Source organism: Eurosta solidaginis, chromosome 1 (assembly GCF_040869045.1).
Source record: "Eurosta solidaginis isolate ZX-2024a chromosome 1, ASM4086904v1, whole genome shotgun sequence".
NCBI classification, from domain to species: Eukaryota; Metazoa; Arthropoda; class Insecta; order Diptera; family Tephritidae; genus Eurosta; species Eurosta solidaginis.
Genome location: NC_090319.1, coordinates 233742278 through 233769136, shown reverse-complemented (window position 1 = coordinate 233769136; position 26859 = coordinate 233742278).

Below are 26859 nucleotides of genomic sequence, written 5' to 3'. Positions count from 1 at the left end.
TTTACCATCATCCCGAAACTGCACTCTATGTTCTTCCTACCGCGACTTAGTCTATAATTAAATATGCGCATCTTGTTGACAATGTTTCTTTCCGGATAAGGCCGCATAACATTTTTCCTTAAAGGAAAGGCGTTGTCTGCTACGAAATAATATGGAAACTTATTTCCACTGTCGTCATGCGGTAGTTCCTTTGGGATGGTAAATTGTTGTAACTTTCTAACCAACGTCCAAACGTCGAAATTCTAAAAACTCCCTCGTCGCTATTTCGTCCTGCAAATCCGCATTCTATTGATGTAAATATCCCGTCGGCATCGCAACAGGCAAGTAATATTACTGAATGGTAGTTTTTGTAATTGAAATTAGCTGAACCCGAATTTGGATATTTTTGATTTCGCACATGCTTTCCGTCGATAGCTCCTAAGCAATTTGGCAGCTGCCATAGATCAGAGAACCGTCCCGCAATACTCTTCCAACGCTCCTCATTTGGCAACGTCATATAACAATCTTTTAATGAATTCCATATAGCTTTTGTTGTTTCTTCAACAATTACTCCGATTGTACGTTCTCCTCTTTGAAAATATAAAGCAAGCGCATTGAACGTGCATCCTGTAGCCAGATACCTAAACAAAAAGTTATAAAGAATTTAGACCACGCACATACACAACAACATGTTCGCCACCAACTCAGAAGTGGCCTCAATTCAAAGATACTTATATCTAATGAAAAGCTCCGACTCAGAAAATATACCTATAACAAATCCAATTTGTCATCAGAACAGGGTAGCTGTTGTTGTAGCAACACCTAATACTAGGATTCTCAGTACTTAAAGAATAATACCCAAAACTAGCAGAAGAGGCACGACAACTGTTAACACAACAACAGGAGAAACGCACTCTGCCTAGGGAAACGCGCGTCACTCTAGCTCAACTTCGATCTGGATACTGTAACAGGTTAAACTCTTACATATCAAGAATCAACCCCGACATACAAAATGTATGCCCTGCTTGCAATGTGTCCCCACATGACACCAACCATCTCTTTAATTGTAATGTGGAACCAACGCCTCTAACACCCCTTTATTATGGTCCACCCCTGTCGAAAAAGCAAGTTTCCTTGGACTCCCGTTAGAGGATATTGATGGAAATTTGTGATCGGTCGCAGCTATTATGTGGGGCGAAACATTACTACAACAACAACAATGAAACAATGTTATACACATACCTTAATGTTACCATAAGCCGTTCTTCAGGAGGGACACTTTCACGCATATTGGTGTTTTCTTTCTGTATGAAAGCACCAACGAGCATAATCAAATCCTTGAATGTAGCTTTTGACATGCGATAAAATGTTCGGAACTTTATATCATCATGAGACAACTCCTTTGCACATACAAACAGTCTACAATCAACATTTTTCTGAATATATGGATGTGCCCAATATTTTCTCTTTGCTTTCTTTTCCTTTCTGCGACGAAGGAAATTTAGCAATACCAATTCTTCGTCGCTGGACATGTTTATGTTGACCGATACAAACAAAAATTGTTATTGAAAACCGTTTTGAATTGAAAATTCTTTTTTTTCTCTTATGCGCGGTGATGAAAACTTTTGTTTTTAATTTTATACAAAATCAACTTTTGTATAATGGCAATTATACAGCATAAATAAATTTTTGTAGCGACGTTTGTAAGTAGCTACGTATGCAGATCTTGAAGCGTAGAGGAATTGGAGCTACATAAAATATCTTGTACGCGTCTATGACGCGTAGCCTCGTGTGCATCTTGCCTTAGCGTTATGGTATGGCACCATTAATCGATTACATTTATTTCCATAAGGTAGGTTCGATCAGCTGTTTTATCTGGTTATGGCTTTATGGTTATAAGTCACCATTAATTCGCCTTTTAAGCTAAGTTGCATTTGCTAGTTTAAAAAATTCAGGAGGATTTTAAAATAAAAAAGTTGAATATATTTCCGCGGAAATATTAATAATAGAAGATATGTGACTTCCAATATTGCGAAAACGTACGGAAAGCGAAATTTATTTAAATTAGAGTGAAAAAGCCAAGAGAAACTTAACAAAATATAGAGCGCCACACGCATATATGTAATACTCCTATATTGCTAATATAAAATGCTCGAAATGTGTTTTGAATTCGAAATCAAAACAAGACAGCCTATAAAATTTGTGTGATTGTAGCAACATAAGTGTGACAAGAAAAAATTTAAATTTAGGTACATTCGATAATTGAATACAAAAACAAAAACGTTTAAACAGCAATATATCGGCACTCTGATGTTTGGGAATGTAACAAGCCTTTTGTAGCAATATAGGAGTATTACATATATGGCCACACGTGTAACATGTTTTGCTAAAGAACAATTTCACTTCTAGGGCTGTTTACACAAGTCGAATGTCCGAACGATTTTTCTACGTTCAATCAAATGCATAAGGGCAAATTCATATATACGCTTTGGTCGCTTCAAAGCTAAATTAATTGGTTTTCGTATAGCGCCGTCAAAACGTAGCCAAGCCTTTATGTAAATCCGCCTTCTGTTGCGATGCTTTGCCAGACGGAAGCGTTCAATTTACGGCCGCACCTACATATATCTTGAGTTGAGAAATAGTCAAAGTTTTGATCGCTTCAAGCGAAAAAAATGGCAATGAAGTCCTATTGTTATTCTATGGGCCTGCCAAAGCAACAGATCGAAGCAAACGAAGCGTATGTCTAAATCCGCCTTAACTTAAGCAATTTTCTATGTTTCGAGAGCCATAACTCGAAGAAAAATTAACATATCGCAATGAAATTGTGTACACATATTTTCCTTATAGCAGAAAATATTTCTAGTAAACCCCTACCGGATCGGTTAAGGACCACTGCAACTTAGATATAAAACAAGTTTAAAAGGGTCGTAGACTAGAATAATAAACTATAATTTAGTAAAAAATAGTTTTTAATCAATGATATTTCACTATCAAGTTTTATTGTAAGAGGAAATGGGAGACATTTTTTTTAAACGGGCGGTGCCACGTGTTATGTAGAAAAGTTATTAACTGAAATGAAATGTACAAGTGAAGCTCACTCGAACTTAGACACCTTTACTTGTTTCATTTAAGAATGCAGTTAGCACATTCTTGATTACACAAATATAATGGACTTGGGTATAGACGGAGCAGAGGAAGTAAAAGAGCTCTCTCGCAGTACCGTGCAGCTTGGAATGAGCCCATGAGGCGGTAGAAGTAGGTCGAAGGCAGCTCAAAAGGTTTGCTCATAGAAACCCTCGGTTCTGCAACCGGTACGAGGAGGAAGAAGCGTGGAATGGCAGAATGAAGAGGCAACGTTCGGCGGAAGGCGAAAAGCCTGCTTTCAAGAGGCAGAAACGACCCAGTCCCAAAGCCGTGATGTAGGACAGTCGCATAGAGAAGAGAAGTCGGCCCAAAGCTGTAAGACAGATGGGCCCCAATAGCGAGGTAGCAACTACCTCCAAAGCTGCGAGTCAGAGAGAAGTTCCAACTACGGAAGTAGGAGATAAGCCAAAGGGAGATAACGCTAAGACTCCGGCTTTCTCGGAGGTGCTAAAGGGAGTTAAAGCCAAGACTCCGGCTTTTTCGGAGGTGCCAAAGGAAGTTAACACTAAGACTCCGGCTTTTCCCGAGAAGATGAGTGATGTGGCAAAGCAGTCATTGACTGTGGAGCTGGTTGATCGTAGCAATCCTTTCGGACAGATGACTACTGAAAGGCGGAGATCTGTAGAAAGGGAACTTATTAGTTTAATGCTTAATATGATGCGGGAACAACCAAGTAAGCCCCTTCCAACCTTTGATTCGGGGGATGGTATAGTGGTGTGAAGATGATAGCGTGCGACAACATCGCGAGCTTGCGGTGGCTGGAGGAAGTGGTTCCAAACCTCCAAAGGCAAGGCACGAACGCGCGGTTTGAGGTGGTGGATAAAGCGCAAGTCCCCACGGTACCAAAAGTTAAGGTATGGATACCATGCGTGATGAAGTCGGAGGATACACTGCCACTTCTGCAAAATCAGAATCCAAACATACCGACATAGGATTGGAAGGTACTTACTGTATCTCGGCCTACGGAGGAAGGTCAGTTCTACATCTTTCAAATAAACAAGCAGGCGGAGGATATATTGTACACGGAAGTTGGGAAAAATGTCTTTTGGTACAGGGAAAATTTATATGCGACTCAGGAAAAGAAGTCCCGAGGATAAAAATCCTAACATGCTGGAAGTGGGCGAAGTCGAAAAGGACCTCAAAAGCCTAAGGGAAAAAAGACAGGTGGAGGTAGACGAAGGTTTTAGAAGAGGTGCTGTGAGTCGCAAAGAGGAACACCCGGCACAACAGTTACAAGAGGCTGAAGGGGGCTTCGAACACTCTAAACCAAAAGGGCAAGGGGCGGACGACGACGACACGGGGAAGGTGCTGGAGGGTGACAAACAGCCCAATGGTGCTGCGAGTCCTACAGATAAACCTCCAACACATTAAAGTGGCGTCGAGCGAACTCCGCCTAACCCTTGAGGAGGGTTCGTTTGACATGGCGCTGATCCAGGAGCCGTGGATCTCATCGGGAGGAAAGATTTCTGGACTTAGCGCGCACGGATTTGGCGTTTACTATGCGCAAACGGAAGGACGGGTGCGAGCTGTAGTAATGGTAAGGAAACAGCTGCATTCATATATGCTGCCTAATTACACTACTGAGGACCTCGTAGTGGTGGCCGTTGAGCAAAGGAATAAGCAAGCACTTATTCTGGCATCCTGCTACATGACCCATGCTGCGGAGGTTCCACCGATGGAGTGCAAGAGGCTAGTACAGGAGGAAGGGCGCAAAGGGCGGTTGGTCATAGGCGCGAATGCAAATGCGCACCACAATGCGTGGGGAGGATCAGGTACGAAGGAGAGAGGCGAATCTATATTTTGTACATACTGCAAACAAATTTGCATATAGCCAACAGAGGAAATGTCCCTACATACATTGGGCCAACATCCAGCAATGTTTTGGATATTACAATGAGCTACGATCGTGTTATATCAAGGTATGATTGTATGGTTCCTGATAGACCATCCTTCTCCGACCATACGTATATTAGCTTCAGCATCCCCCTAAAGAGGGTTGAGAAGGGAGGAAGCTTTAGAAACCCTAGGTCAACAAACTTGACTAAATTCCAGAAATAGGTAGAAACGAAATTGGGACTACCCAAAGAGGATGCCAATGTGGAAGAACTGGAGGAGTCTAATGAATTCCTAACTAGGACGCTTATGACTGCGTATAACAAAGCTTGCCCTCTAAGAAGATTCAGAGGAAAGGCAAAGCCGCCACCGTGGAGCAATGAGCTGAGTCTTCTAAGAAGACAGGTAAAAGAAATGTTTAAGCTCGAAAAGACCGCGGAAGCGAAGCGTGTCGGGACGAGTACAGTGATTTACTGAGGATCTACAAGCGTGAAATTTCCAGGGCGAAGAGAATCTTATGGAAAAGTTTCTGTACGGAAATAGAGTGCTCCAGCGAAACAGCACGGTTGAGAAAAATCCTAGCACAGGGAAATATACTCCAGGGACTAATAAAGAAAGAGAATGGGGATTGTAATAGTGAGGAATCCCTTGAGGTGCTTCTCGATACACATTTCCCATCGGGAGATGGTTTAGAAGAGCTAACAGACAGCACTCACTCACACTTCGATCACGAAGCGGGTAGTGCCGGGCTTGGTGACCGATACCAAGATCGATTGGGCAGTGAAGACGTTTTCTAAGTTTAAATCGCCGGGCCCAAATAGTATATTCCCGGCGATGCTACAAGTTTCAACTAGGGTAGTCGTGGAATGGCTTAAAATAATATTTGATGGGTGCATAAGACTGAATCATGTACCGCCCTCTTGGAGAACTGCTCGTGTAGCTTTCCTACCAGAGGCGGGTAAGATCGGTCACGTGTATGCCAAAGCTTAGCTTAACATCATTTCTGCTTAAAACCTTTCAGAGGCTGATAGATGTGTACATAAAGTCCAACGTGGATGAAAAGCTGCTCTCCACAACACAACATGCGTATACCAAAGGCAAGTCGGTAGAACCGCATAGGATGGTAATACTTACTTACTTACTTACTTAATTGGCGCTTAACCGTCTAAACGGTTATGGCCGTCCAACAAGGCGCGCCAGTCGCTCCTTCGCTCCGCCAACCGGCGCCAATTGGTCACACCAAGGGAGTTTAAATCGTTTTCCACCTGGTCCTTCCAACGGAGTGGGGGCCGCCCTCTACCTCTGCTTCCATAGGCGGGTTCCGATAGAAACACTTTCTTGGCCGGAGCATCATCTTTCATTCGCATAACATGGCCTAGCCAGCGCAGTCGCTGCGTTTTAATTCGCTGGACTATGTTGATGTCTGCGTATAGCTCGTACAGCTCATCATTAAATCTTCTTCGGTACTCGCCATCGCCAACGCGTAGAGGTCCATAAATCTATCGAAGAACTTTTCTCTCGAACACTCCCAAAGCCGCTTCATCTGCTGTTGTCATGCTCCATGCTTCTGCCCCATATAGCAGGACGGGTACGATAAGTGACTTGTAGAGTATGATTTTCGTTCGCCGAGAGAGGACTTTACTTTTCAATTGCCTACCTAGTCCAAAGTAGCATTTATTGGCAAGATTGATTCTTCGCTGGATTTCATTGCTGATGTTGTTGCTAGTGTTGATGCTGATTCCCAAATAAACGAAGTCTTTTACTATTTCGAAATTATGGCTGCCAACAGTAGCGTGGTTGCCAAGGCGCATATGCGCTGACTCTTTGCTCGATGACAGCAGGTACTTCGTTTTGTCCTCATTCACCATCAAACCCATCTTTACCGCTTCTTTTTCCAGCTTGGAGTAAGCAGAACTAACAGCGCGGGTGTTTAGGCCGATGATATCAATGTCATCAGCATATGCCAGTAATTGCACGCTTTTATAGTATATTGTTCCAGTGCGGTTAAGTTCTGCAGCTAGTATAATTTTCTCCAGCATCAAATTAAAGAAATCGCACGATAGGGGGTCACCCTGCCTGAAACCTCGTTTAGTTTCGAACGGCTCGGAGAGGTCCTTCCCAATTCTGACTGAGCTGATGGTGTTGCTCAACGTCATTTTGCACAGCCGTATAAGTTTTGCGGGGAACCCAAATTCAGACATAGCGGCATATAGGCAGCTCCTTTTCGTGATGTCGAAGGCGGCTTTAAAGTCGACGAAGAGGTGATGTGTGTCGATTCTCTTTTCACGGGTTTTTTCCAAGATTTGGCGCATTGTGAAAATCTGGTCGATGGTAGATTTACCAGGTCTGAAGCCGCACTGATAAGGTCCAATCAGCCGGTTCACGGTGGTCTTCAATCTTTCGCACAATACACTTGAAAGGACCTTATATGCGATATTAAGAAGGCTGATTCCACGATAGTTGGTGCATTTTGCAGTATCCCCCTTCTTGTGGACTGGGCAAAGAACACTTAGATTCCAACCGTCGGGCATGCTTTCGTCCGCCCATATTTTGCTAAGCAGCTGCTGCATGCGCCTTACCAACTCATCGCCGCTGAACTTGAATAACTTCGCAGGCAATCCATCAGCGCCCACGGCCTTGTTGTTTTTCAATCTGGTTATTGCTATTCTTCGTCATAATCGGGCGGGGGGACATATATTCCATCATCATCGATTGCGGGATCGGGTTCTTCATCTCTGCGCGGTGAATTGCTGCCTCCATTTAGGAGAGCAGAGAAGTGTTCCCTCCATAATCTAAGCACTCTCTGGACATCAGTTACAAGGTCGCCGTTTTCATTCCTACAGGAGTTTGTCCCGGTATTAAAACCTTCCGTCTGTCGCCGTATTTTTGGTAGAATTTTCGGGCGTTATTCCTGGTGGCTAGCAGCTCAAGCTCCTCGCACTCACCCTTTCTGCTTCTGCTTTTTTCTTCCTGAAAAGGCGTCTCGCTTCCCTTTTCAACTCACGATAGCGTTCACACACTCCTCTTGTCGCGCTCGCTTTTAACGTAGCCCTGTAGGCAGCGTCTTTTCTTTCGGTTGCAACGCGGCATTCTTCATCATACCAGTTGTTTTTTCGTGGCCGCCGGTAACCAATTTTTTCCTCGGCGGCGGTACGAAGTGCTTTGGAGATATGCTCCCACTGCTCCTGTATTCCTTCAGGATGAGTTATGCCCTCAGAGAGCAGGTGTGAGAGTCGAGTTGCGAAATCATTGGCAGTCTGTTGTGATTGAAGCTTTTCGACGTCTAGCTTGGTAATAAGCGTAGAGAAAGCCCTGGAATATAAGGAATATGCTTTAGGAGTCTCCATAGACATTGCCGGGGCTTTCAATAATGTCTCTAAATGGGCGATTATGGATGGTCTTAATTACATTAAAATATATCCAGCCTTAACCAGATGGATTGGCTGCATGTTAAATTGCAGGAAGATTACATCACAATGGGGATTGTACGCGGCCAGGAAATCAGTGGACAGGGGAACGTCGCAGGGAGGGGTTCTATCACCTCTGCTGCTCATCATCCAACTACTCAGGCGCTTTGATTAGGGACCCGTAAAACTTACGGCTTACGCGGATGACGTTGCAATTGTCATAAGTGGAAAGCGCCTTCCAACGATTAGCTCTTTAATGGATCGGCGCTTCGGGATATTCATACCTGGGCATCAAAAGTCGGGTTGAAAGTCAACGCGGATAAGACGGATATGGTCTTGTTTACGAAGAGGAACAAGGTCCCAAATTGGATCAGGAGGGGTCACCCTACAGGAGAAACCTTGCACAAAGTATCTAGGAATCATCCTAGACAGTAAGGGTGAAGAAGGCTTCAACGGCACTTTATGCATGTAAAAGAATACTGGGGTGTAGTTGGGTTTATTGCCCTCTCTTTCTCATTGGGTTTTTACAGCGATTGTTAGCCCTATCCTATACTGTGGAGTTCTTGTTTTTTGGAAAGCCACAAAAAAAGCAACCTACCTCAAAAAGTTAGAGGGGGTATGCAGAATATCAATGCTTAGCATTACGGGAGCCCTGAAAACAACCCCGACAGCTACACTGTATGCCATTCTGCACATTCCACCTGTAGACCTGGTAGCAAAAAACATAGCGTTAACAACTGCAACCAGGCTCGGTGCCTCGGGGCAGCTTGAGCGCTGACCATACGGCCATAGTAGTATAGCGTCATCAATCACAAGACGAACAGACTACCTGATTCCCTATCTGCGCTTCGAGGGCGATCTTAAGGCCACAATAGAGGTGGACGGTTGGCGCAAAGGTGCTCAAATGGCGGACGAGGCGATACATGTGTACACAGATGGTTCCAAAGTAGTGGAAAGAGTAGGGTCTGCGGTATACTGTGCTGATCCCGAAATAAACAGATCCTGCAGGCTGCCGGATTACTGTAGCGTTTTTCATGCGGAAATAGTAGCCGTAACCAAACAGTAGAAACCCTGGATGAAATTAGCCCATGCTGTGATCGTGTTAACTTTTATATTGATAGTCAAGCAGTAATTAAGGCAAAAATTTCGCATACCACAGCATCCAAATGCGTGTTAGAGTGTAAGCAGTCCCTGGAGAGTATCGGGACAGGGAGAAGCATACATCTATATTGGGTTCCAGGGCATATGGGCATAGATGGGAATGAAAAATCGGATGAATTAGCTAAAAAGGGCGCATCCCTTGAAGCTTGCTCCGTAGACGTCCCAATTAGACTGCGCGAAATTAAGCGATGGCGAGAGGTGCACATGATCGTTCAAGCAGGAAAGGCGTGAGTTCAAGCGCGGGGCTGTAAAGTGTCGAAGATTATGCGCAGGTCTTACAACCTTAGCTTCTATCATTACAAAGAGAGGACTGTACACTCATGACGGGTATTCTGACTGGACATTGCCTTCTGGCGTCACATGCCTTTACATTAGGCTTCGTCAGTGATAGCAGATGTAGGAAGTGCGGGCTGGAGGAGGCAACGATCGCGAACGTTCGGTGCTCTTGCCCTGCGCTTGCCAGGCTAAGACTCCAGCTATTACGAGTGATACAGCTGTCAGATCTAGAAGCAGCAAGTAGCTTAAATCCTAGGAAACTTCTAGTATTTGCCAGGAGGACGAAGTTCTTTTATAACATAAGTCCTGGTTTTTGATAAGGTTTTTCAGTTTGGTCGTTAAAACAAACTTCTGGTAACACTACGTACTTATTCAGTCTATGTGAGGTCCTCATGGACCGGCCAGTTCAACCTAACCTAACCTGGGTATAGACAATGTAGAAATTTTCACCACGATATAAAATTAATATGTTGCGGAACACAGCAGCACCTTCGTGACTACATAAACCCTGTTTCAATCTTTTATGTCTAAATGACCGTTTTCAGGCGAAACAACAATGGCAACCCAGATTTTCCCGTTATGCCAACTTAGCCGAGTGCCTGTCGGAAATAAGTCTAGGTACATACTTTTACTTATTCACAATGGCGTAGTGTGCCTAAAGCGTACTGATGAAGGCTTATCAACCTTCGATGTGGATTTATCTGAGCAGCTAACAGGTGTCTGAAAAATTTTCTATCTTCTTTTTCAAATTAAAAAATATATATATTAATTATAGAAAAATTAAAAAACAATTATTGTCATAAGCCTTGAGCTCGAATTCGATTTATTTATTATTTTTAGATGTATGTATATCTTTTCTTTTAATGTTGTTGTTGTGGTTGTAGCGATAAAGACACTCCCCGAAGGTTTTGGGGTGTGTTATCGATGTGGTATCCCACTTGCTATGTGATATTCCACTTGTTTAATTACAACATTTGATGACCCAATTTTTCGAACATGCCGTTGGTACAAGGGAAGATAATTGTGGCAACAGTCGGTCTGCATCAACAACAATATCCGGAGTGGTACCACCTTCATTTTCTGCAACTTCTGTGCCGGGCACCGTTTTGGCTGTTGAGATATTTTCGGCACGCATCTCTAAACTACCAACTTTCTGGCGCGAAGAACCTGAAATCTGGTTTCATCAAACTGACTCAAATTTCAACATTGCTGACGTAAGTCAAGACTCAACAAAGTTTGAATATCTTCTGAGCCATCTGGACCCCTCTATTCTTTATTTGGTGAAAGACATCATCAAGAACCCTCCAGCGTAAGGACCTTATGAATCTATGAAAACCCGAATTATTCAGCTTTTTACTGAATCCGAAGAGATTCAACTGAAGCAGGTGCTGAACAATTCAAAAATTATTTAGGCTCTTCCTCGAAGCTTCAGATGGAAGTTCATTTTGGCAGATGTATCAAAGCCAATTAAAACCCGACACATAAGCAGTTTTTCAAATAGATGAGTTTAACACAAGCTTATGCATTATGAGTAGATTGCACGTATTTTTATGGAGAACGGTAGAATGAGCGACACTGGCGCCATCTGATATTGAAAAGTAGCCAACTCCCAAATTTTTTTGCAAACAAATTATAAGAAGAATTTGACATTTGGCTAAGGGTGTTGGCACATTTTGCAAGTGAAACTATTTTCCCACTGGTTGGTAAATTTTCTAACATTTTTCGCAATTAAAAACTGCAATATACTCTGAAAGAAATGGTGCTAGTAAAATCAACAAATCTGTTATGTTGTTCTTGACTTGACGGGGATTCGGTGAAATTGATCGAATTACGGTTAATCCGACCGAGTTCTTTGTCATGCGAACAAATTAGTTTAGTCATTTCAAAAGAACAGAAATTGTCGCTCTTAAGTTAACAAAATTCTGTAAAATTGACAGATTCCTAGGCAATCTAACTGATTTTTTTGTTAACACAACTGATCTCACTGGTCATTTCAACAGCGATCAACAGTCAAGACATGAGCAAATTTGAAGGAGAATTTTACACTAACTGCGCTCTCTACTTTGTACTTATGACGATGGTGCCACTTTAAAAAAAAAAACACCAAAATAAGAAAACCACCAAATCGAAAAAACACACAAAATGGGAAAACAACAAAAAACTAGTTTTTCAGTTATCAATACGAAACGAAAACCCCTTTTTTGAATTTACTGTGCAAAAAATTATGAGATACCGGGACACCTATTTATCGGGTACAATTTTGCAACTTCTCCTCCAAGCGAAATGCAAAATTGCGCGCTCTTGTTTCAAAAGTTTTGTTTGAACGAACATGATTTTTCCAAAGTTAGTAATATTTTGTTCAAGTTTTTACGAATTTTCACTCACGCGAACGTATCTAATAAGATAATAAAAAACATTCTTTTTTAATGTTGATGTTTCCGACAACATAAAAGTTTGAGTTGTTTTGGAATCGTTTCAACATAAAGTGTTGCGAAAATTAAACTTGCCGAATTATATGTAAAGTTACTCCAGTGGTGAATTACCTTCCTGCGATTTGATTCTTTACTTTTCTATAACTTACAAGTTCTCTATTTAAAATATTATGTCAAACATGTATACTAAAACTTTTGTTCGAAACAATTAAGTGTGGCAACTGCATGCGAGAGAAGAAATTGAGAATGAGCTGAGCTGCAACTGAAAGAATTGAGAAACAGTTTTGTGACTACTATTTTCATTTCTATTTGCAAAGCGAAGTTCAAAACCATAAATTAAATAAATTATTTAATAATTTGGGAAAAATTTAAACAACGTGACATCAGGACGGACAAGGCGACAGCTGTTTCGATTATACCTTGTAAATCTCTTCAAAGCCTTTTCTCCCGGGAGTGGGAGTCGAACTCGCACTCCTACGATAGTTGAAATGGTTGTAAACGCATTCAGCTACGTCATGCCTGTTGTAAAGTTCTTCCCAATTGCCTTCTTTTTTTTTTGCATATTTTAATCTTTTACACATTGCATACTTCGTATGCAATTATGTGTTAAAGCTATGTTTGGTACGGCGGTTTTCAAAGAAACTTTGGTTTTTGTTGCTGTTTTCGTTCTATTTATAGAACTACAACGAATTAACCAATTTTGTCTGTTTGTATGATTTTAATAATCGGGGATTGCCCATATTGCTTTTCTAAATGTATGAAAACATTTATTTGAAGCAATTTTTTAATTTATTTAATAATTTGGGAAAAATTTAAACAACGTGACATCAGGACGGACAAGGCGACAGCTGTTTCGATTATACCTTGTAAATCTCTCCAAAGCCTTTTCTCCCGGGAGTGGGAGTCGAACTCGCACTCCTACGATAGTTGAAATGGTTGTAAACGCATTCAGCTACGTCATGCCTGTTGTAAAGTTCTTCCCAATTGCCTTCTTTTTTTTGCATATTTTAATCTTTTACACATTGCATACTTCGTATGCAATTATGTGTTAAAGCTATGCTTGGTACGGCGGTTTTCAAAGAAACTTTGGTTTTTGTTGCTGTTTTCGTTCTATTTATAGAACTACAACGAATTAACCAATTTTGTCTGTTTGTATGATTTTAATAATCGGGGATTGCCCATATTGCTTTTCTAAATGTATGAAAACATTTATTTGAAGCAATTTTTTAATTTTATAATTTATTTAATAATTTGGGAAAAATTTAAACAACGTGACATCAGGACGGACAAGGCGACAGCTGTTTCGATTATACCTTGTAAATCTCTTCAAAGCCTTTTCTCCCGGGAGTGGGAGTCGAACTCGCACTCCTACGATAGTTGAAATGGTTGTAAACGCATTCAGCTACGTCATGCCTGTTGTAAAGTTCTTCCCAATTGCCTTCTTTTTTTTGCATATTTTAATCTTTTACACATTGCATACTTCGTATGCAATTATGTGTTAAAGCTATGCTTGGTACGGCGGTTTTCAAAGAAACTTTGGTTTTTGTTGCTGTTTTCGTTCTATTTATAGAACTACAACGAATTAACCAATTTTGTCTGTTTGTATGATCTTAATAATCGGGGATTGCCCATATTGCTTTTCTAAATGTATGAAAACATTTATTTGAAGCAATTTTTTAATTTTATAATTTATTTAATAATTTGGGAAAAATTTAAACAACGTGACATCAGGACGGACAAGGCGACAGCTGTTTCGATTATACCTTGTAAATCTCTTCAAAGCCTTTTCTCCCGGGAGTGGGAGTCGAACTCGCACTCCTACGATAGTTGAAATGGTTGTAAACGCATTCAGCTACGTCATGCCTGTTGTAAAGTTCTTCCCAATTGCCTTCTTTTTTTTTTGCATATTTTAATCTTTTACACATTGCATACTTCGTATGCAATTATGTGTTAAAGCTATGCTTGGTACGGCGGTTTTCAAAGAAACTTTGGTTTTTGTTGCTGTTTTCGTTCTATTTATAGAACTACAACGAATTAACCAATTTTGTCTGTCTGTATGATTTTAATAATCGGGGATTGCCCATATTGCTTTTCTAAATGTATGAAAACATTTATTTGAAGCAATTTTTTTAATTTTATAATTTATTTAATAATTTGGGAAAAATTTAAACAACGTGACATCGGGACGGACAAGGCGACAGCTGTTTCGATTATACCTTGTAAATCTCTTCAAAGCCTTTTCTCCCGGGAGTGGGAGTCGAACTCGCACTCCTACGATAGTTGAAATGGTTGTAAACGCATTCAGCTACGTCATGCCTGTTGTAAAGTTCTTCCCAATTGCCTTCTTTTTTTTGCATATTTTAATCTTTTACACATTGCATACTTCGTATGCAATTATGTGTTAAAGCTATGCTTGGTACGGCGGTTTTCAAAGAAACTTTGGTTTTTGTTGCTGTTTTCGTTCTATTTATAGAACTACAACGAATTAACCAATTTTGTCTGTTTGTATGATTTTAATAATCGGGGATTGCCCATATTGCTTTTCTAAATGTATGAAAACATTTATTTGAAGCAATTTTTTAATTTTATAATTTATTTAATAATTTGGGAAAAATTTAAACAACGTGACATCAGGACGGACAAGGCGACAGCTGTTTCGATTATACCTTGTAAATCTCTTCAAAGCCTTTTCTCCCGGGAGTGGGAGTCGAACTCGCACTCCTACGATAGTTGAAATGGTTGTAAACGCATTCAGCTACGTCATGCCTGTTGTAAAGTTCTTCCCAATTGCCTTCTTTTTTTTGCATATTTTAATCTTTTACACATTGCATACTTCGTATGCAATTATGTGTTAAAGCTATGCTTGGTACGGCGGTTTTCAAAGAAACTTTGGTTTTTGTTGCTGTTTTCGTTCTATTTATAGAACTACAACGAATTAACCAATTTTGTCTGTTTGTATGATTTTAATAATCGGGGATTGCCCATATTGCTTTTCTAAATGTATGAAAACATTTATTTGAAGCAATTTTTTAATTTTATAATTTATTTAATAATTTGGGAAAAATTTAAACAACGTGACATCAGGACGGACAAGGCGACAGCTGTTTCGATTATACCTTGTAAATCTCTTCAAAGCCTTTTCTCCCGGGAGTGGGAGTCGAACTCGCACTCCTACGATAGTTGAAATGGTTGTAAACGCATTCAGCTACGTCATGCCTGTTGTAAAGTTCTTCCCAATTGCCTTCTTTTTTTTTTTGCATATTTTAATCTTTTACACATTGCATACTTCAAAGAAACTTTGGTTTTTGTTGCTGTTTTTGTTCTATTTATAGAACTACAACGAATTAACCAATTTTGTCTGTTTGTATGATTTTAATAATCGGGGATTGCCCATATTGCTTTTCTAAATGTATGAAAACATTTATTTGAAGCAATTTTTTAATTTTATAATTTATTTAATAATTTGGGAAAAATTTAAACAACGTGACATCAGGACGGACAAGGCGACAGCTGTTTCGATTATACCTTGTAAATCTCTTCAAAGCCTTTTCTCCCGGGAGTGGGAGTCGAACTCGCACTCCTACGATAGTTGAAATGGTTGTAAACGCATTCAGCTACGTCATGCCTGTTGTAAAGTTCTTCCCAATTGCCTTCTTTTTTTTGCATATTTTAATCTTTTACACATTGCATACTTCGTATGCAATTATGTGTTAAAGCTATACTTGGTACGGCGGTTTTCAAAGAAACTTTGGTTTTTGTTGCTGTTTTCGTTCTATTTATAGAAGTACAACGAATTAACCAATTTTGTCTGTTTGTATGATTTTAATAATCGGGGATTGCCCATATTGCTTTTCTAAATGTATGAAAACATTTATTTGAAGCAATTTTTTAATTTTATAATTTATTTAATAATTTGGGAAAAATTTAAACAACGTGACATCAGGACGGACAAGGCGACAGCTGTTTCGATTATACCTTGTAAATCTCTTCAAAGCCTTTTCTCCCGGGAGTGGGAGTCGAACTCGCACTCCTACGATAGTTGAAATGGTTGTAAACGCATTCAGCTACGTCATGCCTGTTGTAAAGTTCTTCCCAATTGCCTTCTTTTTTTTTTTTGCATATTTTAATCTTTTACACATTGCATACTTCAAAGAAACTTTGGTTTTTGTTGCTGTTTTTGTTCTATTTATAGAACTACAACGAATTAACCAATTTTGTCTGTTTGTATGATTTTAATAATCGGGGATTGCCCATATTGCTTTTCTAAATGTATGAAAACATTTATTTGAAGCAATTTTTTAATTTTATAATTTATTTAATAATTTGGGAAAAATTTAAACAACGTGACATCAGGACGGACAAGGCGACAGCTGTTTCGATTATACCTTGTAAATCTCTTCAAAGCCTTTTCTCCCGGGAGTGGGAGTCGAACTCGCACTCCTACGATAGTTGAAATGGTTGTAAACGCATTCAGCTACGTCATGCCTGTTGTAAAGTTCTTCCCAATTGCCTTCTTTTTTTTGCATATTTTAATCTTTTACACATTGCATACTTCGTATGCAATTATGTGTTAAAGCTATGCTTGGTACAGCGGTTTTCAAGGAAACTTTGGTTTTTGTTGCTGTTTTCGTTCTATTTATAGAAGTACAACGAATTAACCAATTTTGTCTGTTTGTATGATTTTAATAATCGGGGATTGCCCATATTGCCTTTCTAAATGTATGAAAACATTTATTTGAAGCAATTTTTTAATTTTATAATTTATTTAATAATTTGGGAAAAATTTAAACAACGTGACATCAGGACGGACAAGGCGACAGCTGTTTCGATTATACCTTGTAAATCTCTTCAAAGCCTTTTCTCCCGGGAGTGGGAGTCGAACTCGCACTCCTACGATAGTTGAAATGGTTGTAAACGCATTCAGCTACGTCATGCCTGTTGTAAAGTTCTTCCCAATTGCCTTCTTTTTTTTGCATATTTTAATCTTTTACACATTGCATACTTCGTATGCAATTATGTGTTAAAGCTATGCTTGGTACGGCGGTTTTCAAAGAAACTTTGGTTTTTGTTGCTGTTTTCGTTCTATTTATAGAAGTACAACGAATTAACCAATTTTGTCTGTTTGTATGATTTTAATAATCGGGGATTGCCCATATTGCTTTTCTAAATGTATGAAAACATTTATTTGAAGCAATTTTTTAATTTTATAATTTATTTAATAACTAGCCTTTACCCGCGGCCCCGTCCGCAAGGAGAAAATTAAATATATGGGATATTCACGTTAGCCTGCTTATCAAGTTATCTGTTTAAAAAGATGTTTCTGTCTAATACATTTTATTTTTGTAATTGAGTAAAAAAAGAACTAAATGAGCTGATAACCTGATAGGATCCCCAAATGATCCCGAAATTATCCAGAAAAATCCACGAAATGACCCCGACGCTATCGCGGACAGATCCCGAAAACCATTTAGAAATGCCACGGAAGGGTCTCCAAAAGTTCCCGGAATAGTCCCAAAAAACCCGAAATGACAACGACACGATTCCAGACTTATCCAGAGAACCACAAAGAAATGATGCCTGAAGGGTACCAAAATGATCCCGAAATAGTCCCGAAAAAGTTCCGAAATGACCCTGACGGGCTCCCGGACGGTTCTCAAAAACCATCCAGAAAATATCCAGGAAGGGTCCTTAGGGGATCCACGACGGATCGCGAAAACCATACAGAAATTATTCCGGAAGGGTCCCAAAATAATCCCGTATTAGTCCCGAAAAAGTCCTGAATCCCGACGGGATCCCAGACGGATTCCGAAAACTATCCAGAAATGATGCGGGAAAGATCCTCAAATGATCCCCTAATAGTCCCGAAATGACCCTGACGGGATCTCGAACGGGCTTCTAAATAACCCTGACGGGATCCCGGACAGATCTCGAAATCCATCCAGAAATGATCTTGGAAGGGCCCAAAATAATCCCGAAACAATCTCTGAAAAGTCCAGAAATTACCCCGACGGGATCCCGCACGGATCCCAAAGCCTATCCAGAAATGATCCCGAAATGACCGAAAACCATCCAGAAATTATGCCGGAAGGGACCCCAAATGATCCCGAATACCATACAGAAATGATGCCGGAAAATACCCCAAATGATCCCGAAATAGTCCCGAAAAAGTTCCGAAATGACCCGGAAGGGATCCCGGACGGATCCCGAAAACCATCCAGAAATAATCGAAACAGCTGTCGCCTTGTCCGTCCTGATGTCACGTTGTTTAAATTTTTCCCAAATTATTAAATAAATTATAAAATTAAAAAATTGCTTCAAATAAATGTTTTCATACATTTAGAAAAGCAATATGGGCAATCCCCGATTATTAAAATCATGCAAACAGACAAAATTGGTTAATTCGTTGTAGTTCTATAAATAGAACGAAAACAGCAACAAAAACCAAAGTTTCTTTGAAAACCGCCGTACCAAGCATAGCTTTAACACTTAATTGCATACGAAGTATGCAATGTGTAAAAGATTAAAATATGCAAAAAAAAAGAAGGCAATTGGGAAGAACTTTACAACAGGCATGACGTAGCTGAATGCGTTTACAACCATTTCAACTATCGTAGGAGTGCGAGTTCGACTCCCACTCCCGGGAGAAAAGGCTTTGAAGAGATTTACAAGGTATAATCGAAACAGCTGTCGCCTTGTCCGTCCTGATGTCACGTTGTTTAAATTTTTCCCGAATTATTAAATAAATTATAAAATTAAAAAATTGCTTCAAATAAATGTTTTCATACATTTAGAAAAGCAATATGGGCAATCCCCGATTATTAAAATCATACAAACAGACAAAATTGGTTAATTCGTTGTAGTTCTATAAATAGAACGAAAACAGCAACAAAAACCAAAGTTTCTTTGAAAACCGCCGTACCAAGCATAGCTTTAACACATAATTGCATACGAAGTATGCAATGTGTAAAAGATTAAAATATGCAAAAAAAAGAAGGCAATTGGGAAGAACTTTACAACAGGCATGACGTAGCTGAATGCGTTTACAACCATTTCAACTATCGTAGGAGTGCGAGTTCGAATCCCACTCCCGGGAGAAAAGGCTTTGAAGAGATTTACAAGGTATAATCGAAACAGCTGTCGCCTTGTCCGTCCTGATGTCACGTTGTTTAAATTTTTCCCAAATTATTAAATAAATTATAAAATTAAAAAATTGCTTCAAATAAATGTTTTCATACATTTAGAAAAGCAATATGGGCAATCCCCGATTATTAAAATCATACAAACAGACAAAATTGGTTAATTCGTTGTAGTTCTATAAATAGAACGAAAACAGCAACAAAAACCAAAGTTTCTTTGAAAACCGCCGTACCAAGCATAGCTTTAACACATAATTGCATACGAAGTATGCAATGTGTAAAAGATTAAAATATGCAAAAAAAAGAAGGCAATTGGGAAGAACTTTACAACAGGCATGACGTAGCTGAATGCGTTTACAACCATTTCAACTATCGTAGGAGTGCGAGTTCGACTCCCACTCCCGGGAGAAAAGGCTTTGAAGAGATTTACAAGGTATAATCGAAACAGCTGTCGCCTTGTCCGTCCTGATGTCACGTTGTTTAAATTTTTCCCAAATTATTAAATAAATTATAAAATTAAAAAATTGCTTCAAATAAATGTTTTCATACATTTAGAAAAGCAATATGGGCAATCCCCGATTATTAAAATCATGCAAACAGACAAAATTGGTTAATTCGTTGTAGTTCTATAAATAGAACGAAAACAGCAACAAAAACCAAAGTTTCTTTGAAAACCGCCGTACCAAGCATAGCTTTAACACATAATTGCATACGAAGTATGCAATGTGTAAAAGATTAAAATATGCAAAAAAAAGAAGGCAATTGGGAAGAACTTTACAACAGGCATGACGTAGCTGAATGCGTTTACAACCATTTCAACTATCGTAGGAGTGCGAGTTCGACTCCCACTCCCGGGAGAAAAGGCTTTGAAGAGATTTACAAGGTATAATCGAAACAGCTGTCGCCTTGTCCGTCCTGATGTCACGTTGTTTAAATTTTTCCCAAATTATTAAATAAATTATAAAATTAAAAAATTGCTTCAAATAAATGTTTTCATACATTTAGAAAAGCAATATGGGCAATCCCCGATTATTAAAATCATACAGACAGACAAAATTGGTTAATTCGTTGTAGTTCTATAAATAGAACGAAAACAGCAACAAAAACCAAAGTTTCTTTGAAAACCGCCGTACCAAGCATAGCTTTAACACATAATTGCATACGAAGTATGCAATGTGTAAAAGATGAAAATATGCAAAAAAAAAGAAGGCAATTGGGAAGAACTTTACAACAGGCATGACGTAGCTGAATGCGTTTACAACCATTTCAACTATCGTAGGAGTGCGAGTTCGACTCCCACTCCCGGGAGAAAAGGCTTTGAAGAGATTTACAAGGTATAATCGAAACAGCTGTCGCCTTGTCCGTCCTGATGTCACGTTGTTTAAATTTTTCCCAAATTATTAAATAAATTATAAAATTAAAAAATTGCTTCAAATAAATGTTTTCATACATTTAGAAAAGCAATATGGGCAATCCCCGATTATTAAAATCATACAAACAGACAAAATTGGTTAATTCGTTGTAGTTCTATAAATAGAACGAAAACAGCAACAAAAACCAAAGTTTCTTTGAAAACCGCCGTACCAAGCATAACTTTAACACATAATTGCATACGAAGTATGCAATGTGTAAAAGATTAAAATATGCAAAAAAAAGAAGGCAATTGGGAAGAACTTTACAACAGGCATGACGTAGCTGAATGCGTTTACAACCATTTCAACTATCGTATGAGTGCGAGTTCGACTCCCACTCCCGGGAGAAAAGGCTTTTAAGAGATTTACAAGGTATAATCGAAACAGCTGTCGCCTTGTCCGTCCTGATGTCACGTTGTTTAAATTTTTCCCAAGTTATTAAATAAATTATAAAATTAAAAAATTGCTTCAAATAAATGTTTTCATACATTTAGAAAAGCAATATGGGCAATCCCCGATTATTAAAATCATACAAACAGACAAAATTGGTTAATTCGTTGTAGTTCTATAAATAGAACGAAAACAGCAACAAAAACCAAAGTTTCTTTGAAAACCGCCGTACCAAGCATAGCTTTAACACATAATTGCATACGAAGTATGCAATGTGTAAAAGATTAAAATATGCAAAAAAAAGAAGGCTATTGGGAAGAACTTTACAACAGGCATGACGTAGCTGAATGCGTTTACAACCATTTCAACTATCGTAGGAGTGCGAGTTCGACTCCCACTCCCGGGAGAAAAGGCTTTGAAGAGATTTACAAGGTATAATCGAAACAGCTGTCGCCTTGTCCGTCCTGATGTCACGTTGTTTAAATTTTTCCCAAATTATTAAATAAATTATAAAATTAAAAAATTGCTTCAAATAAATGTTTTCATACATTTAGAAAAGCAATATGGGCAATCCCCGATTATTAAAATCATACAAACAGGCAAAATTGGTTAATTCGTTGTAGTTCTATAAATAGAACGAAAACAGCAACAAAAACCAAAGTTTCTTTGAAAACCGCCGTACCAAGCAAAGCTTTAACACATAATTGCATACGAAGTATGCAATGTGTAAAAGATTAAAATATGCAAAAAAAAAGAAGGCAATTGGGAAGAACTTTACAACAGGCATGACGTAGCTGAATGCGACTCCCACTCCCGGGAGAAAAGGCTTTGAAGAGATTTACAAGGTATAATCGAAACAGCTGTCGCCTTGTCCGTCCTGATGTCACGTTGTTTAAATTTTTCCCAAATCTAATATATATTATAAATGGGAAAGTTTGGATGTTTGGATGTTTAGATGTTTGGATGTTTGGCTGTTTGGATGTTTGGATGTTTGGATGTTTGTCCAGACGTTTGTCTTTGTGACTCAATCTCGCAAGAACGGCTGGACCGATTTGGATGAAATTTTGCACACATATAGCCAATAGTCTAGAAGGATCTACTAGCTATATATTTTTCAAAAGGGGCGTGGTCTCCGCCCCCTAGGAACATTTATAATTTAATTATTATATTTTTTTGTCTTTGCGACTGAATCACGCCAGAACGGCTTCACGGATTTTGATGAAATTTGGGACAGAGATAATAAGCTACTGGCGAAATTTTTTTCGAACATGGAAAGGGGGAAGGGGGTCCCACGACCCCTTCGAATAATTACTTTTTAACAATTTTTACACATTACAACTTTACGTATACTGACCTTCACCAATATTACAAACTCAATGGGTGAAATAAGTCGAGGGCTTACAAAGTGAGCAGTGATACACCCCCCCCCCCCCCTCCTTTCCCCTATCGTGCAAAATCTATAAATTCCTATAACTCAATGTAAATTTTGTCCTAAAATCAATAATTTTTGGTATCTGGCTCATACAGATCGAGATCTAAACAATTTTGGAAAAACGATCAGTGGTACTCTCCTCCTCCCGCCATCCGCCCTCCTTCAATTGTTTTTATTAGCACGCTTTTATTAGCTTTACCTGTATGTTTCTTTGTAACTCTTCATTCGCTCCAACGCGCCTGTTGCCTTATTAACATGGTTTTATAATTATCTTCACCCTATTTGGAATCCCGTTTGGGTCATATCGAGACCCTTCCGGGATCATTTCTGGATGGTTTTCGGGATCCGTCCGCGATCCCGCCGGGGTCATTTCTGGAATTTTTCGGGACTATTCCGGGATTATTTTGGGACCCTTCCGGGATCATTTGTGTATAGTTTTCGGGATCCGTCCGGGATTACGTCGGGATTATTTTGGGACATTTTCGGGACTATTCCGGGATTTTTTCGGGACTATTTCGCGATCATTTGGGGACCCTTCTGGCATCATTTCTGGACGGTTTTCGGGATCCGTGCGGGATCCCGTCGGGGTCATTTCGGAACTTTTTCTCGACTAAGACGGGATCATTTGGGGACCCTTTCGGCATCATTTCTGGATGGTTTTCGGAATCCGTCCGGGTCCCGTCGGGGTCATTTCTGGACTTTTTCTCGACTGATACGGGATCATTTGAGGACCCTTTCGGCATCATTTCTGGATGGTTTTCGGGTTCCGTCCGTATCCCGTCAGTGTCATTTCGGGGCCCTTTCTCGACTAATACGGGAACATTTGGGGACCCTTTCGGCATCATTTCTCGATGGTTTTCGGGATCCGTCCGGGATCCCGTCGGGGTCATTTCGGGACTTTTTCTCGACTAATACGGGATCATTTGGGGACCTTTTCGGCATCATTTCTGTATGGTTTTCGGGATCCGTTCGGGTTCCCTTCAGGGTCATTTTGGGACTTTTTCTCGACTAATACGGGTTCCTTTGAGGTACCTTCCGGCATCATTTCTCGATGGTTTTCGGGATCCATCAGGGATCCCGTCGGGGTCATTTCGGGACTTTTTCTCGACTAATACGGGATCATTTGGGGACCTTTTCGGCATCATTTCTGTATGGTTTTCGGGATCCGTTCGGGATCCCTTCAGGGTCATTTTGGGAATTTTTCTCGACTAATACGGGTTCCTTTGAGGTACCTTCCGGCATCATTTCTAGATGGTTTTCGGGATCCATCAGGGATCCCGTCGGGGTCATTTCTGGACTTTTTCTCGACTAATACGGGATCATTTGGGGTAGCTTCCGGCATCATTGCTAGATGGTTTTAGGGATCCGTCCGGGATCCCGTCTTGGTCATTTCGGGACTTTTTCTCGACTTATACTGGATCATTTGGGGACCCTTTCGGCATCATCTCTGGATGCTTTTCGGGATCCGTCCGGGATCCCGTCGGGGTCATTTCGGGACTTTTTCTCGACTAATACGGGATCATTTGGGGACGCTTTCGGCATCATTTCTGGATGGTTTTCGGGATCCGTCCGGGATCCCGTCGGGGTAATTTCGGGATCATTTGGGGTATCTTCCGGCATCATTTCTAGATGGTTTTCGGGATCCGTCCGGGATCCCGTCGGGGTCATTTCGGGACTTTTTCTCGACTAATACGGGATCATTTGGGGACGCTTTCGGCATCATTTCTGGATGGTTTTCGGGATCCGTCCGGGATCCCGTCGGGGTAATTTCGGGATCATTTGGGGTACCTTCCGGCATCATTTCTAGATGGTTTTCGGGATCCGTCCGGGATCCCGTCAGGGTCATTTCGGTACTATTTCGGGATCATTTGAGATACCTTCCGGCACCATTTCTATATGGTTTATGGGATCCGTTCGGGATCCCGTCAGGTTCATTACGGAACTATTTCGGGATCCTTTGGGGTACCTTCCGGCATCATTTCTATATGGTTTTGAGGATCCGTTCGGGATCCCGTCGGGGTCATTTCGGGAATTTTTCTCGACTAATACGGGATCATTTGGGGACGCTTTCGGCATCATTTCTGGATGGTTTTCGGGATCCGTCCGGGATCCCGTCTTGGTCATTTCGGGACTTTTTCTCGACTTATACGGGATCATTTCGGGACCTTTTCGGCATCATTTCTGTATGGTTTTCGGGATCCCTTCAGGGTAATTTTGGGACTTTTTCTCGACTAATACGGGTTCATTTGAGGCACCTTCCGGCATCATTGCTAGATGGTTTTCGGGATCCGTCCAGGATCCAATCAGGGTCATTTCGGGACTATTTCGGGATCATTGGGGTACCTTCCGGCTTCATTTCTAGACGGTTTTCTGGATCCGTCCGGGATCCCGTCGGGGTAATTGCGGGACTTTTTCTCGACTAATACGGGATCATTTGGGGTAGCTTCCGGCATCATTGCTAGATGGTTTTCGGGATCCGTCCGGGATCCCGTCAGGGTCATTTCGGTACTATTTCGGGATCATTTGGGGTACCTACCGGCTTCATTTCTAGATGGTTTTCGGGATCCGTCCGGGATCCCGTCAGGGTCATTTCGGGACTATTTCGGTATCATTTAGGGTACCTCCGGCTTCATTTCTAGATGGTTTTCTGGATCCGTCCGGTATCCCGTCGTGGTAATTTCGGGAATTTTTCTCGACTAATACAGGATCATTTAAGGTAGCTTTCGTCATCATTGCTAGATGGTTTTCGGGATCCGTCCGGGATCCCGTCTTGGTCATTTCGGGACTTTTTCTCGACTTATACGGCATCATTTGGGGTGGCTTCCGGCATCATTTCTGGATGGTTTTCGGGATCCGTCCGGGATCCCGTCAGGGTCATTTCGTTACTATTTGGGGATCATTTGGGGTACCTACCGGCTTCATTTCTAGATGGTTTTCGGGATCGGTCCGGGATCCCGTCGTGGTAATTTCGGGACTTTTTCTCGACTAATACAGGATCATTTAAGGTAGCTTCCGTCATCATTGCTAGATGGTTTTCGGGATCCGTCCGGGATCCCGTCTTGGTCATTTCGGGACTTTTTCTCGACTTATACGGGATCATTTGGGGACCCTTTCGGCATCATATCTGGATGCTTTTCGGGATCCGTCCGGGACCCCGTCAGGGTCATTTCGGGCTAATTCGGTATCATTTGGGGTACCTTCCGGCTTCATTTCTAGATGGTTTTCTGGATCCGTCCGGGATCCCGTCGTGGTAATTTCGGGACTTTTTCTCGACTAATACAGGATCATTTAAGATAGCTTCCGTCATCATTGCTAGATGCTTTTCGGGATCCGTCCGGGAACCCGTCAGGGTCATTTCGGGACTTTTTCTCGACTAATACGGGATCATTTGGGGACGCTTTCGGCATCATTTCTGGATGGTTTTCGGGATCCGTCCGGGATCCCGTCGGGGTAATTTTGGGAATATTTCGGGATCATTTGGGGTACCTTCCGGCATCATTTCTAGATGGTTTTCGGGATCCGTCCGGGATCCCGTCAGGGTCATTTCGGTACTATTTCGGGATCATTTGAGATACCTTCCGGCACCATTTCTATATGGTTTATGGGATCCGTTCGGAATCCCGTCAGGTTCATTACGGAACTATTTCGGGATCCTTTGGGGTACCTTCCGGCATCATTTCTATATGGTTTTGAGGATCCGTCCGGGATACCGTCGGGGTCATTTCGGGAATTTTTCTCGACTAATACGGGATCATTTGGGGACGCTTTCGGCATCATTTCTGGATGGTTTTCGGGAACCGTCCGGGATCCCGTCTTGGTCATTTCGGGACTTTTTCTCGACTTATACGGGATCATTTTTGAACCCTTTCGGCATCATATCTGGATGCTTTTCGGGGTCCGTCCGGGAACCCGTCGGGGTCATTTCGGGACTTTTCTCGACTAATACGGGATCATTTGGGGACGCTTTCGGCATCATTTCTGGATGGTTTTCGGGATCCGTCCGGGATCCCGTCGGGGCCATTTCGGGACTATTTCGGGATCATTTGGGGTACCTTCCGGCATCATTTCTAGATGGTTTTCGGGATCCGTCCGGGATCCCGTCGTGATAATTTCGGGACTTTTTCTCGACTAATACAGGATCATTTAGGGTAGCTTCCGTCACCATTGCTAGATGGTTTTCGGGATCCGTCCGGGATCCTGTCTTGGTCATTTCGCGACTTTTTCTCGACTTATACGGGATCATTTGGGGACCCTTTC